The sequence below is a fragment of the Bombina bombina genome, chromosome 7 (genome assembly GCF_027579735.1).
Source record: "Bombina bombina isolate aBomBom1 chromosome 7, aBomBom1.pri, whole genome shotgun sequence".
Classification (NCBI taxonomy): Eukaryota; Metazoa; Chordata; class Amphibia; order Anura; family Bombinatoridae; genus Bombina; species Bombina bombina.
Window position 1 is genome coordinate 382,053,357 of NC_069505.1, and position 16,146 is coordinate 382,069,502.

The 16,146-nt window shown below is 39.0% G+C and overlaps 1 protein-coding gene across 1 annotated transcript in view; it reads right to left on the reverse strand.

The window, feature by feature from the left end:
• TSEN2 (tRNA splicing endonuclease subunit 2) overlaps positions 1-16,146 on the reverse strand; it is a 79,388-nt gene that overhangs the window by 34,281 nt on the left and 28,961 nt on the right. The gene's annotated exons all lie outside the window — the stretch shown is intronic.

The following is a 16,146-nucleotide window of genomic DNA, read 5'->3' on the forward strand; positions in this document are numbered from 1 at the left end:
TTATGACAGTGAAATTTTAACTTTATTTTTCTTAATACCGTAACATACTCTCTGTACGTCGGTGGTCATTTAGATGCGCCGGGAATAGTGCAAGTCTTGCTGATGTTGGCAAGTCTGCGCTATATCTGCGCTGTCGGTGAAGCTGTGCTAGTAATACCTTCAATGACAACAGACATGCAGGGTATGTCTGTCTTTAAGGGGTTAAATTGCATGCTAAATTGCATGCCCATCAAGAGACATATTATACAGTGTATTAAAAACACGTGACATCAGTCTATGTACCCTGTACACCTGCTGTATGTTGTGCTTCTAGGGATGTAATAGTGTGGGACTAGCCGGCAGTACGTCTCAGACAGTGAAGAGATAGAGAAGTCTTGCAGATGTTAGCGAGACCCGGCGCTGTTACAGCACAGGAAGACCCTTGTGAGGGGTTTATCATCTTGTACTTGAGTGAACTATGTTAAAGGGATATAAAACCTGTGATGGTTCTTTAGTCACATACATGGACAATGTGTGACACAGCGCCATCTATTGGTTGAACTATGCCAAAAACATAACACAGCGCCCTCTATTGGTTGCAAGTTCACCACCAAAATGGGTACAAGAGAATGAATGACTAATTTGCATATACAGGCAGTCCCCGGGTTACAGACATCCGACTTAAGTACAACTCATACTTACAAACAGAGAAAATAGAGCTTTATTGCCAATCCTCAAAATTCAATTGTCACAAGGACAGAAAGTGATGTGAAATTTTCTGAACAGGGGCACAGATAGCAAAACAAACTTTTCCCTATGCTATCCAAAACAAAAAAATGTTTGGCTAGAGTTTCACCTAAAAAAAGTGCCTGTTCCAACTTACATACAAATTCAACTTAAGAACAAACCTACAGAATCTTGTTCGTAACCTGGGGACTACCTGTATTTCCATAGTGCAAAAATACAATACAAATAGATGGTTATTATTTATACTGTTTAGAACTACCTAAAGCCTCCATCCTGTTGGCAAAGTTATATTCCGTTATTATATTGTTTCCTATATGTTTTTCTATGTTTATATTTTAAGGAGTGTGTGTCACCACACTAAGTTTACTAGTGTGTTTGTAAAAGCTAGTCCTGGGTGAAATAAAGCATTAGTAGTAGTTCCTTCTGGAACAGGTGGTCCTGTCTGATTCTTTCAGGTATACCAATAGATTGCTTCTCGGCCTTTTGGCTAAGATCAAGTGTAGATTTATCTCACTAATCTAACCTAAGGCATCTGAGGGACCCCCACACTCGGCCTGTTGCCCTCTCCTGCGGGTTTGGGTGCTGCTGCTATTGGGTGTGGGGCATAACCTTAAGTAAACGAGAGGAGGTCGGTACCGTAGGGCGATCGAGCTGTTTATTCCTACCAACACCTAGCGGATGAAATGCTTGTAGTGGCCTAAAAACCTCTGCATAACACTAGTGAGGGGGAATACTCAGGCAGTCTCTTGGGACTTTGTTGGCCGTACACTAACACCGGGTGGATTTATGCTGGGGCTAAACACTCCTAACACCTGTGAGGATGAGCGGGCATTGTAACTAGAGCACTGACTATAGGGCGAGATCTCCGCACAGATCAGAGTGAAAACACCTAGGTAGATCTCCGCACAGATCAGAGCAAAACCCCTTGGTAAGATCTCCGCATAGATCTGAGTGAGCGAAACTCCCCTGCGAGCTCTCCGCACAGATCAGAGGGAGGACCGTGCCAGGAGCCTCTCTGCCTCCACAGACAGCGCACCCTAGCAGCCCCTCCAAGCCTCTACAGGACCTGCTCGACCACAGAGGTAACCTGCTCACCTGGAACAGCGCCATCTGTGGGCTAAAGCAGGAATTGCACCTGGGAGGAAACAGCACTCCAGCACAGCGACCTGAATGGTGTGTATCGTTTTAACTTCAGCAGGCCAAAGCCCCCAAATGAATCTTACTTACAAAATTTCCAGCACTTGAGAAGTGCCACAAATGCCTTCTGAACTGTTAGCAGCCGTCCAGCTAGCTGTTTTTTACCAGTACTGCTTCAATATTGTGCTGTGTAAAACAAAAAACACAAAAGTGCCACAATAGTGTGTATCAGTGTGATCACTATCAAAAGCGCAAATATTGAAATGTACTCACAGGATATGGGGCACTTGAGAAGTGTCACAAAGACCTCCTGGACACTTATCAGCTGTCCAGATCACTGCGTTCACCGGTATTCCTCTGGGCTAAATTGTTCAAGTCACAATGGTTCCAAAAAAGCACCTTGGGATTTACCTTCAGCTAGGTGTAAATATCAGTGCATAAATGGCCAGGAAAATTAAATGCCAAAAAAACAGCTAGCTGGACGGCTGCTAACAGTTCAGAAGGCATTTGTGGCACTTCTCAAGTGCTGGAAATTTTGTAAGTAAGATTCATTTGGGGGCTTTGGCCTGCTGAAGTTAAAACGATACACACCATTTGGCGCCTCTTCTCTTTTTCTTTTTAACAGAACCTGTGACTGCCAACATCGATCTGGAATGAGTCTGCTGCCTGGAGATTTGCAAAATATCTCTTAGAGTGTGGACTATCTTTGTTACAACACATTAGGAGATAGTCATATCATTGTAGTATATTTTATATTTATTAATTGCTTTGTCGTCTATCAATTTATATATATATATAGGTTGTTATGTTGTATATACACGTTTTATTGCATTGATATATATCATAGCAATTAGTGATAGGTTTCACAATTATCACTTTGTTGCAGTGCATATCACATATATACTAGCAATATACTTGCAGCTAGTATTTGAGGGCGCCTCTGATTTTACTTTGTATTATATCACTTGATTTTTTGGCTTTTGTCAGAGAGCGACCTGAGAGAGATATATATAGAATTATTCACTACAGTATATTATTTAATGGTGGGGATAAATACAAACACACTTTGTTTTTCACACAGAATAGAATAGTAGTCTAACTGGATACTATTATAGGGTAATTCTACAGATTGCTTTTATTACCACAGATTGCACTTATATAGTATTATTATATTTTCTTTTTGTTTGATAGCTTGCAATACAATGCAAAGCAAAGAACAAAGAATAAATTTTCGTCATACACTGAGTAATTTAGACACTCCACTTGAGGAACTATCTAGGGAAGATGAGGAACTCACTTTTACACAACTTATACACAAGCTTGAAGAAGCTTTAAAATGTGAACATAGACACTGGTGGGATATTGACACTTTAAAAAAATATAAAGCAAAAGGTCATATACCAAGAGGATTAAGGCTATCTAAAGTCTGCTCTTTCTCTTGTTAAGTGTATCCAGTCCACGGATCATCCATTACTTATGGGATATTAACTCCTCCCCAACAGGAAGTGCAAGAGGATTCACCCAGCAGAGCTGCTATATAGCTCCTCCCCTAACTGCCATTACCAGTCATTCTCTTGCACCCAACGAATAGATAGGATGTGTGAGAGGACTGTGGTGATTATACTTAGTTTCATACCTTCAATCAAAAGTTTGTTATTTTATAATAGCACCGGAGTGTGTTATTCCTTCTCTGGTAGAATTTGAAGAAGAATCTACCTGAGTTTTTCTATGATTTTAGCCGGAGTAGTTAAGATCATATTGCTGTTTCTCGGCCATCTGAGGAGAGGTAAACTTCAGATCAGGGGACAGCGGGCAGATTAATCTGCAAAGAGGTATGTAGCAGCTTATTATTTTCTGACAATGGAATTGATGAGAAAATTCTGCCATACCGATATAATGTAAACTCAGCCTTAAATGCAGTAGCAGCAACTGGTATCAGGCTGTCATGTATGTATATTTTACACTTCAGTATTCTGGGGAATGGCACTTCACTGGAATTATACTGTATGCATAAAACTTTAGCCTAATTTGCAGGGACTAGCAACAGGCTTTTTAATAACACTCAATTTATTAATGTTAAACGTTTTTTGCTGGCATGTAAAATCGTTTAATTTTCTGAGGTACTGGGTGAAAAAATGTTTTGGGCACTATTTTTTTCCACTTGGCAGTCGTTTTATTTAATTTATGACAGTTTACTGATCTCTCTCACTGTTATGTGTGAGGGGGAGGGGCCTTTTTTGGCGCTTTTGCTACGCATCAAAAAATTCAGTCAGAAGTTTATTGTCTTCCCTGCATGATCCGGTTCATCTCTACAGAACTCAGGGGTCTTCAAAACTTGTTTTGAGGGAGGTAATCACTCACAGCAGAGCTGTGAGATTGTAGTTGACTGTGATAAAAAAACGTTTATTTCTGTATTTTTTTTTTTTTTTTTTTCTGCTATCAGGGTTAGTTATCCTTTGCTAATGGGAGCAATCCTTTGCTAAAATTGTGTTTTTTACAAAGATTTGATGCTATAACTGTCATAACTTTTTCTGTGCTTTTTATAGGCACAGTACGTTTTCATATTATAGTAAATTACTTGAAAAGTATTTCCAAGTTGCTAGTTTATTTGCTAGTGTGTTAAACATGTCTGATTCAGAGGAAGATACCTGTGTCATTTGTTCCAATGCCAAGGTGGAGCCCAATAGAAATTTATGTACTAACTGTATTGATGCTACTTTAAATAAAAGTCAATCTGTACAAATTGAACATATTTCACCAAACATCGAGGGGAGAGTTATGCCGACTAACTCGCCTCACGTGTCAGTACCTGCATCTCCCGCTCGGGAGGTGCGTGATATTGTAGCGCCGAGTACATCTGGGCGGCCATTACAAATCACATTACAGGATATGGCTACTGTTATGACTGAAGTTTTGGCTAAATTACCAGAACTAAGAGGTAAGCGTGATCACTCTGGGGTGAGAACAGAGTGCGCTGATAATATTAGGGCCATGTCAGACACTGCGTCACAATTTGCAGAACATGAGGACGGAGAGCTTCATTCTGCGGGTGACGGTTCTGATCCAAACAAACTGGATTCAGATATTTCAAATTGCTGGAAAACCTCAGTGTATTACTAGGGGAGGTGTTAGCGGCTCTGAATGATTGTAACACAGTTGCAATACCAGAGAAAATGTGTAGGTTGGATAAATATTTTGCGGTACCGGCGAGTACTGACGTTTTTCATATACCTAAGAGACTTACTGAAATTGTTACTAAGGAGTGGGATAGACCCGGTGTGCCGTTCTCACCCCCTCCGATATTTAGAAAGATGTTTCCAATAGACGCCACCACACGGGACTTATGGCAAACGGTCCCTAAGGTGGAGGGAGCAGTTTCTACTTTAGCTAAGCGTACCACTATCCCGGTGGAGGATAGCTGTGCCTTTTCAGATCCAATGGATAAAAAGTTAGAGGGTTACCTTAAGAAAATGTTTGTTCAACAAGGTTTTATATTGCAACCTCTTGCATGCATTGCGCCTGTCACTGCTGCAGCAGCATTTTGGTTTGAGTCTCTGGAAGAGACACTTGAATCAGCTCCATTAGATGAGATTACACACAAGCTTAAAGCCCTTAAGTTAGCTAACTCATTTATTTCAGATGCCGTAGTACATTTAACTAAACTTACGGCTAAGAATTCCGGATTCGCCATTCAGGCACGCAGAGCACTGTGGCTAAAATCCTGGTCAGCTGACGTTACTTCTAAATCTAAATTGCTTAATATACCTTTCAAAGGGCAGACCTTATTCGGGCCCGGGTTGAAAGAAATTATCGCTGACATTACAGGAGGTAAAGGCCATGCCCTGCCTCAAGACAGAGCCAAACCTAAGGCTAGACAGTCTAATTTTCGTTCCTTTCGTAATTTCAAAGCAGGAGCAGCATCAACTTCCTCTGCACCAAAACAGGAAGGAGCTGTTGCTCGCTACAGACAAGGCTGGAGACCTAACCAGTCCTGGAACAAGGGCAAGCAGGCCAGGAAACCTGCTGCTGCCCCTAAGACAGCATGAATCGAGGGCCCCCGATCAGGGAACGGATCTAGTGGGGGGCAGACTTTCTCTCTTAGCCCAGGCTTGGGCAAGAGATGTCCAGGATCCCTGGGCGTTAGAGATCATATCTCAGGGATACCTTCTAGACTTCAAATTCTCTCCCCCAAGAGGGAGATTTCATCTGTCAAGGTTGTCAACAAACCAAATAAAGAAAGAGGCATTTCTACGCTGCGTACAAGATCTTTTATTAATGGGAGTGATCCATCCGGTTCCGCGGTCGGAACAAGGACAAGGGTTTTACTCAAATCTGTTTGTGGTTCCCAAAAAAGAGGGAACTTTCAGGCCAATCTTGGATTTAAAGATCCTAAACAAATTCCTAAGAGTTCCATCGTTCAAAATGGAAACTATTCGGACAATTTTACCCATGATCCAAAAGGGTCAGTACATGACCACAGTGGATTTAAAGGATGCTTACCTTCACATACCGATTCACAAAGATCATCTTCACAAAGGTTCTGGGTGCTCTTCTGGCGGTACTAAGACCGCGAGGAATTGCGGTAGCTCCGTACCTAGACGACATTCTGATACAAGCTTCAAGCTTTCAAACTGCCAAGTCTCATACAGAGTTAGTACTGGCATTTCTAAGGTCGCATGGATGGAAGGTGAACGAAAAGAAGAGTTCTCTCTTTCCACTCACAAGAGTTCCCTTCTTGGGGACTCTTATAGATTCTGTAGAAATGAAGATTTACCTGACAGAAGACAGGTTAACAAAGCTTCAAAATGCATGCCGTGTCCTTCATTCCATTCAACACCCGTCAGTAGCTCAATGCATGGAGGTGATCGGCTTAATGGTAGCAGCAATGGACATAGTACCCTTTGCACGCCTACATCTCAGACCGCTGCAATTGTGCATGCTAAGTCAGTGGAATGGGGATTACTCAGACTTGTCCCCTACTCTGAATCTGGATCAAGAGACCAGAAATTCTCTTCTATGGTGGCTTTCCCGGCCACATCTGTCCAGGGGGATGCCATTCAGCAGGCCGGACTGGACAATTGTAACAACAGACGCCAGCCTACTAGGTTGGGGCGCTGTCTGGAATTCTCTGAAGGCTCAGGGACAATGGAATCAGGAGGAGAGTCTCCTACCAATAAACATTCTGGAATTGAGAGCAGTTCTCAATGCCCTTCTGGCTTGGCCCCAGTTAACAACTCGGGGGTTCATCAGGTTTCAGTCGGACAACATCACGACTGTAGCTTACATCAACCATCAGGGAGGGACAAGAAGCTCCCTAGCAATGATGGAAGTATCAAAGATAATTCGCTGGGCAGAGTCTCACTCTTGCCACCTGTCGGGAGTGGAGAACTGGGAGGCGGATTTCTTAAGTCGTCAGACTTTTCATCCGGGGGAGTGGAAACTTCATCCGGAGGTCTTTGCCCAAATACTTCGACGTTGGGGCAAACCAGAGATAGATCTCATGGCGTCTCGACAGAACGCCAAGCTTCCTCGTTACGGGTCCAGATCCAGGGATCCGGGAGCGGTTCTGATAGATGCTTTGACAGCACCTTGGACCTTCGGGATGGCTTATGTGTTTCCACCCTTCCCGATGCTTCCTCGATTGATTGCCAGAATCAAACAGGAGAGAGCATCAGTGATTCTAATAGCGCCTGCATGGCCACGCAGGACTTGGTATGCAGATCTAGTGGACATGTCATCCTGTCCACCTTGGTCGCTACCTCTGAAACAGGACCTTCTGATCCAGGGTCCCTTCAAACATCAAAATCTAATTTCTCTGAAGCTGACTGCTTGGAAATTGAACGCTTGATTTTATCAAAACGTGGTTTTTCTGAGTCAGTTATTGATACCTTAATACAGGCTAGGAAGCCTGTTACCAGAAAGATTTACCATAAGATATGGCGCAAATACTTATATTGGTGCGAATCCAAGAGTTACTCATGGAGTAAGGTTAGGATTCCGAGGATATTGTCTTTTCTACAAAAAGGTTTAGAAAAGGGTTTATCCGCTAGTTCCTTAAAGGGACAGATTTCAGCTCTGTCCATTCTTTTACACAAACGTCTGTCAGAAGTTCCGGACGTTCAAGCTTTTTGTCAGGCTTTAGCTAGGATCAAGCCTGTGTTTAAAACTGTTGCTCCACCATGGAGTTTGAACTTAGTTCTTAATGTTTTACAGGGGGTTCCGTTTGAACCCCTTCATTCCACTGATATCAAGTTGTTATCTTGGAAAGTTCTGTTTTTAATGGCGATTTCGTCGGCTCGAAGAGTCTCTGAGTTATCTGCCTTACATTGTGATTCTCCTTATCTGATTTTTCATTCAGACAAGGTAGTTCTGCGTACTAAACCTGGGTTCCTACCTAAGGTGGTCACTAACAGGAATATCAATCAAGAGATTGTGGTTCCATCTTTGTGTCCTAATCCTTCTTCGAAAAAGGAACGTCTGCTACACAATCTAGATGTAGTCCGTGCCCTGAAATTTTATCTACAGGCAACTAAGGATTTTCGACAAACGTCTTCCCTGTTTGTCGTTTATTCTGGTCAGAGGAGAGGTCAAAAAGCTTCGGCTACCTCTCTCTCCTTTTGGCTTCGTAGCATAATACGGTTAGCCTATGAGACTGCTGGACAGCAGCCTCCTGAAAGAATTACAGCACATTCTACTAGAGTTGTGGCTTCCACTTGGGCCTTTAAGAATGAGGCTTCTGTTGAACAGATTTGCAAGGCTGCAACTTGGTCTTCTCTTCATACTTTTTCCAAATTTTACAAATTTGACACTTTTGCTTCTTCGGAGGCTGTTTTTGGGAGAAAGGTTCTTCAGGCAGTGGTTCCTTCCGTATAAAGAGCCTGCCTGTCCCTCCCGTCATCCGTGTACTTTAGCTTTGGTATTGGTATCCCATAAGTAATGGATGATCCGTGGACTGGATACACTTAACAAGAGAAAACATAATTTATGCTTACCTGATAAATTTATTTCTCTTGTAGTGTATCCAGTCCACGGCCCGCCCTGTAACTTTAAGGCAGGTAATTTTTCCATTAAACTACAGTCACCACTGCACCCTATGGTTTTCCTTTCTCTGCATGTTTTCGGTCGAATGACTGGTAATGGCAGTTAGGGGAGGAGCTATATAGCAGCTCTGCTGGGTGAATCCTCTTGCACTTCCTGTTGGGGAGGAGTTAATATCCCATAAGTAATGGATGATCCGTGGACTGGATACACTACAAGAGAAATAAATTTATCAGGTAAGCATAAATTATGTTTTTACACATGATAATGAACTAACGATCAAATGGCAGGAGGAACTGACAAACTGTTCACTAAAACTGATAGATTTATTAATAGAGTTTAGAAGCACTCTTTAAGCTAACATAGAGATTGAAATTGAAAAATTGCAATCACTATTAACTAAATATGAACAACATCCTGAATATGCTGCAAAAATTAAGGAGGTTACGGAAAAATCTGACTCATTCCAAAAGAAATTAATCAAAATAAAAATAAAAAAACTAGCAAGAGATGAAAGAGATTATCTGGAGGGATGTATATACAAAACCCAGGCAACAGACAGCATAGGTGATACAATGGAGCCCACTCTAGAGGGCAATTCCACACTGATAAATCGAAGAGATCAGATAGCGGTCAATTCCCCTAAATGGGAAAAGGTACATTATTACAAAAAACCTAAAGATAAAAAGAAAAATATAAGCTTTAAAGGGAATTACAACTTTGATAATGGAAACAATTGGCAAAAAAGTCACCAACTAGATAGTGGTTACAAAGGAGAGTACACCGAGAAAAGGAAGGGATCAGAAAGCCATATGGGGAATTTTCACCAAAATAATTATAGGAGAAGGATAGAATCCCCTAATTTTCAACAGGAATCTAGAGAGTCTAATAATGGCAATTACATGAAGGATTTTAGGAATTATGATGAACAGAATAGATTCCATCAAACATATAATCCTAGATCTGAAAATAGAGAAAATTACTCTGAACCTGGAAACCCTCAGGTTTTTCAGATGCACAAACGACAGAATTTTTATCAGTCGAACCAGAAAAGGTTACCTATGCATCTAAAACAATTAGACAGAACGCCAATAAGAGAATATATCCCATTATCAACCCCAAAAAAGAGAAGCTACGCAAGCGTGGCTGCAGAGGTAGAGCAAAATCAACCAAAAAACAAAAACTCGCGAAAATGAAGGAAGGTATTTTCAATTTATCCAGTCACACACTAACAAATGAAGAAATTTGTGTTTTGAGTAGAGGGCTTTCATTTTGTCCCTCCAATAATCACAATATGTTTGAATTATTTGTTGACCTTAATAGGTTTGTCAGAAAGTTAAATTTACAAAGGTATTTTTGTGACAAAAAATTAAGGTCAACCAATCAGTTTCCTATCATCACAAATGACATGCCTGAACGACCTGTTAGGGAAATTGTATATTGTGATCCTGAAGAATTTTGTGATTCATTATTTGACGATTACATACACTCTAACCTTGCACCCAGATCCAATTACAATCCCCCCACTACATGTCCTAATATTACTCTTTTTCAGAATTTAGTATTAGAAGATTTTGGAGCAATGAATAATCAGATTACTAAACACAATTTGAATGTGTATGAACATAAAGCTCTTTCCAATCTTGCCAAAAACAAAGATGTAGTCATTAGACAGGCGGACAAGGGGGGAGGGATAGTTCTACAAGATATGCCAGATTATATTGCAGAAGCAAATAAAATTCTGTTAGATCCATGTTATTACAGGGAACTTACTTTTAATCCCACTTTGACATATATGGCCAGACTTACTAAACTAATAGATAAAGGCTTTTCAGAAGGGATTCTAAACAAAAAAGAGAGAGATTATCTGACACCTACATCTCCAAATTTGGCTTACTATTACCACCTCCCGAAAATACACAAAGACCCAATTTGTCCACCAGGGAGACCCATTATTTCGGGTATTGGGAACCTAACTTGCAATTTATCTGAATATGTAGACACCTATCTTAAAAAACCAGTTATGGGCCTAGAATCCTACATTAAAGATACCCCAGATCTCATATCCAAGATCTCTAAAATTGAAAAAGCAGGGCGAGATCTGATTTGGTGTACATGTGATGTATCCTCCCTATATTCAAATATAAGTCATGATCTGGGTATGGATGCAATAGATGAATTTTTAAAAAGGGATCAATTTCTTCCTTCCAATCAAAGACAATTTTTATTGGAGGCTATATCTTTCGTGTTAAAACACAACTATTTTGTATATCAGGAAAGGTTTTTTCTACAAATCAAGGGAACGGCCATGGGCACCAGGTTTGCCCCTAGTTTTGCTAATTTGTTTATGGGGATATTCGAGGAGCAATACATCTACAAATCCCCCATGGGGGCAAACCTGGTGTTCTATGGCCGTTTCATTGATGACCTGTTATTAATATGGAATGGTACAGAGGAATCTGCAGAGGAATTTATTTCATCTTTAAATAACAATAATATGGGCCTTAAATTAACATCCAATATAAATAGAAACACCATAGAATTTCTGGATTTAGTTTTAAGCTGGGATGATAGTGGACGAGTGACCACCAAAACATTTTTTAAATCAGTAGACACAAATAGCTATTTAAACTATAAAAGCAATCACTATAAACCTTGGGTGAAAAATATACCTTATAACCAATTTTCTAGGGTTCGTAGAAATTGTACATCTCTAAACACTTTTGATGATCAGGCAGATATCCTAAGGTCAAGATTTCTAGAAAAAGGATACCCTAGAGACCTGGTAGAAGAAGGATATAGAAAAGCTAGGATTAAAGATAGAGATGAGTTTTTTAATTTCAAAAAGAAGGATGAAAGCACTGAAAATAAAAATATTGGAGAAAAAGAATCTTGCAATGTAGAGTCTAAGCCTAATAATTTAAGATTTATTACTAAATTTACCAGTAACCACAATAAAATTAAACATATTCTACACAAACACTGGTACATTTTACGCAATTATTGTATTCTTAAAAATATTTTGGATGAGGTCCCCATATGCACTTTCAAGAGAGCTCCAACTCTAAAAAATAAATTAGCTCCGAGTAAGGTGGTAATGAACAAATATACTAAAGGGAGGAATACAAAAACAATTAAGGATAACTGGCCTATTGGAAAAAGGGGTTTTTTCAAGTGCAATCGACCTAATTGTGGCCTTTGCAGCTATACATCAGGAAGTAGGTTAAAATTTCAATCTTTTTCCACAAAGGAAGAATTTGAGATAAACTCTAGATTCACTTGTGACTCTAGTTATGTGGTATATCTGGTATATCTCCTTGAATGCCAATGTGGGATTCAATATATTGGTAGGTCCTCAAGACCCCTAAAGAAAAGATGGGGGGAACACAACAGAAACATAAAAAATGGGGTTATGAACCATAGTGTCCCACGACATAGTATAAACTGTCATGATGGACAAACAGATATCTTTAATATTTTTCCTTTGGAATTCATTGCTCCCAAATGGGGTAGAAATAGGCTGATTCATCTTAGACAGAGAGAGACATTTTGGATCTGGAAACTTAAGACTCTTACACCACATGGCTTAAATGAAAGTATAGACATGGCCGCGTTTAATTGATTTTAATTGATTTTTAAATATTTACAAATATAGAATTACACTTGACTTGTCAATGAGGTAATCTTCATTGACAAGAACATTTGTAACTAAACTAGATTTAATATATTTAATATATATTTAATGAGGTAATCTTCATTGACAAGAACATTTGCCAATATAAGATATGTATATTATACTACAAATAATAGATATATATTGGTTTTTTACTTTAGGTTTTTTTTATATACATTTTTTATATATACATATTTTTTTATATATTTTTTATTATATATTCTTTATATTTTAGATTTGTTGTACGGTGTAGATAATGAGATCTGTTTATACACTGTATAATGATAACGTGGAATAATTATGTTCTATGTCAACTATATGAAAATGCATATTATAACTAATTGATATTGATTTAGAACATGTATTTAGATTTTTGTAAAGAGGTGAGAGTGGTGTGGGATAAGCGCTCCAGCTAAGTAGAGCCAACCAGATTATTAAAAAATAAAATGAAATAACAAGAGGAACTAATGATAATAAAAGAGAATTTTTATAGTGATTTAAGTAGATAACTAGTTAATGCATACAGAATATGTTAGCATATACTCAATTACATAAGATGCCGGCATCAGTAACAATCAAACATATTAATCATATTAAAAACAGAAAAATACAGCCGATATAAAATTTCTAAAAGGTTCCCTGAGTGTTTCTTAAAAATATATACGAATATGAATAAACTTGATAAAGGTAAATGACTCTTAGCACAGTGAAATTGGCTCGGCTAAATGTTACCAGTATTATTTTTAAGCAATGGAATATTTGGTCACAGTATTCAGTGGAGGCGTCTGATCTGTTCAGCCGTTAGAAGTAACTGTGAGTGATGGATCGGGAGGTGTGACGTCACGTCACCTGACTATTGTATTCCTCCAATCTCTGTGATATGCTTAAACACAACAAGTTTGAAATTTGTATCCAATTCTTAATTGTAACAAAGTATACTTGTTTATGTGATGGTTAGTATCAATACTTGCAAGTGTCCAATGTCCAAAGAATCTGTCCAAATTTGAAAAAAACGGTTTGTTTTATCAGCAGCTCTGAATCCTATGGAGTGTTGATCCGTTTGGTTTTATGTCCGTTCTGAAATGTGAAACTTGTCCTTATCCGAAGAAGCTCCTAAGCACTTGGTTTTTAGTGTATATTAGGGCTATGATGGGAGCAAAGGAAGAAACAAGGGGGCACACAGGAATTATTCATACATCGATCTCAGTGTTGATTCAAGGAGATAGAAATGAACCTGTTTTTGTGCCAGTAAAACAATTTAGCAGTTCAATAGCCTTAGTATATAATTGGTTACACACAGGAATTACTCATATGTCCTCCCTCTATATTAGTCATAGAGATAGGGATGAACCTGTGGAGTGTAACACTACCAGTAATAAAATTCTGAATTGACAGGAGTAAGCAAATCTACGCGTTTCGGCAGTGTTAGCTGCCTTTATCAAGATCAAGGATCTTGATAAAGGCAGCTAACACTGCCGAAACGCGTAGATTTGCTTACTCCTGTCAATTCAGAATTTTATTCCCTATCCCTATCTCTATGACTAATATAGAGGGAGGACATATGAGTAATTCCTGTGTGTAACCAATTATATACTAAGGCTATTGAACTGCTAAATTGTTTTACTGGCACAAAAACAGGTTCATTTCTATCTCCTTGAATCAACACTGAGATCGATGTATGAATAATTCCTGTGTGCCCCCTTGTTTCTTCCTTTGCTCCCATCATAGCCCTAATATACACTAAAAACCAAGTGCTTAGGAGCTTCTTCGGATAAGGACAAGTTTCACATTTCAGAACGGACATAAAACCAAACGGATCAACACTCCATAGGATTCAGAGCTGCTGATAAAACAAACCGTTTTTTTCAAATTTGGACAGATTCTTTGGACATTGGACACTTGCAAGTATTGATACTAACCATCACATAAACAAGTATACTTTGTTACAATTAAGAATTGGATACAAATTTCAAACTTGTTGTGTTTAAGCATATCACAGAGATTGGAGGAATACAATAGTCAGGTGACGTGACGTCACACCTCCCGATCCATCACTCACAGTTACTTCTAACGGCTGAACAGATCAGACGCCTCCACTGAATACTGTGACCAAATATTCCATTGCTTAAAAATAATACTGGTAACATTTAGCCGAGCCAATTTCACTGTGCTAAGAGTCATTTACCTTTATCAAGTTTATTCATATTCGTATATATTTTTTAAAAACACTCAGGGAACCTTTTAGAAATTTTATATCGGCTGTATTTTTCTGTTTTTAATATGATTAATATGTTTGATTGTTACTGATGCCGGCATCTTATGTAATTGAGTATATGCTAACATATTCTGTATGCATTAACTAGTTATCTACTTAAATCACTATAAAAATTATCTTTTATTATCATTAGTTCCTCTTGTTATTTCATTTTATTTTTTAATAATCTGGTTGGCTCTACTTAGCTGGAGCGCTTATCCCACACCACTCTCACCTCTTTATCGTATAGTCTGTAATTGGAGATTTTATCAGACCATATTAGGGATTCAAGCACAGAAACCTTTTCCTGATTAGCACTCACACCACCCTTTGTTTGTTTGTTTAGATTTTTGTATACACGTAATATAGAGCAATGAATATATCCATTATTGTATCCATGATTTGTAAATGCATGAACAACGATCTTGAGTTCGGTCTCAATAACTTCGAAAAATACTGAAAAATGGGGCGAATTACCAGTCTAGGTAACACTTAAACATTATAACGTAATCAATGACACGCATGATGTGTTTATTTAAAACTTTAAACCCCACTAATGCACATCGGGTGTTGATGTTTTTCTCTATACATGCGATAGATAGAGGCACGACAAACCAAGCCCCTTGATAGTAACCTATCACCTTTCAGCAGGTTTTTCGAAGGCACTGATTGGCTAATGGACCTAAAGTTGCTCACGCATGCGCCCTGTGTCGGGGTAGACGCCGACAAGGGCTATAAAACTTTGCTACTTTGTATCTAAATATACACCTGAGGAAGCGGTCTTAGAAACTGGGAAACGCGTTGTGTAACATTGTTTTTAATAAACATTTTTATTATACGAGTAGCACAGCATTTTTGGCATTTAATTTTCCTGGCCATTTATGCACTGATATTTACACCTAGCTGAAGGTAAATCCCAAGGTGCTTTTTTGGAACCATTGTGACTTGAACAATTTAGCCCAGAGGAATACCGGTGAACGCAGTGATCTGGACAGCTGATAAGTGTCCAGGAGGTCTTTGTGGCACTTCTCAAGTGCCCCATATCCTGTGAGTACATTTCAATATTTGCGCTTTTGATAGTGATCACACTGATACACACTATTGTGGCACTTTTGTGTTTTTTGTTTTACACAGCACAATATTGAAGCAGTACTGGTAAAAAACAGCTAGCTGGACGGCTGCTAACAGTTCAGAAGGCATTTGTGGCACTTCTCAAGTGCTGGAAATTTTGTAAGTAAGATTCATTTGGGGGCTTTGGCCTGCTGAAGTTAAAACGATACACACCATTTGGCGCCTCTTCTCTTTTTCTTTTTAACAG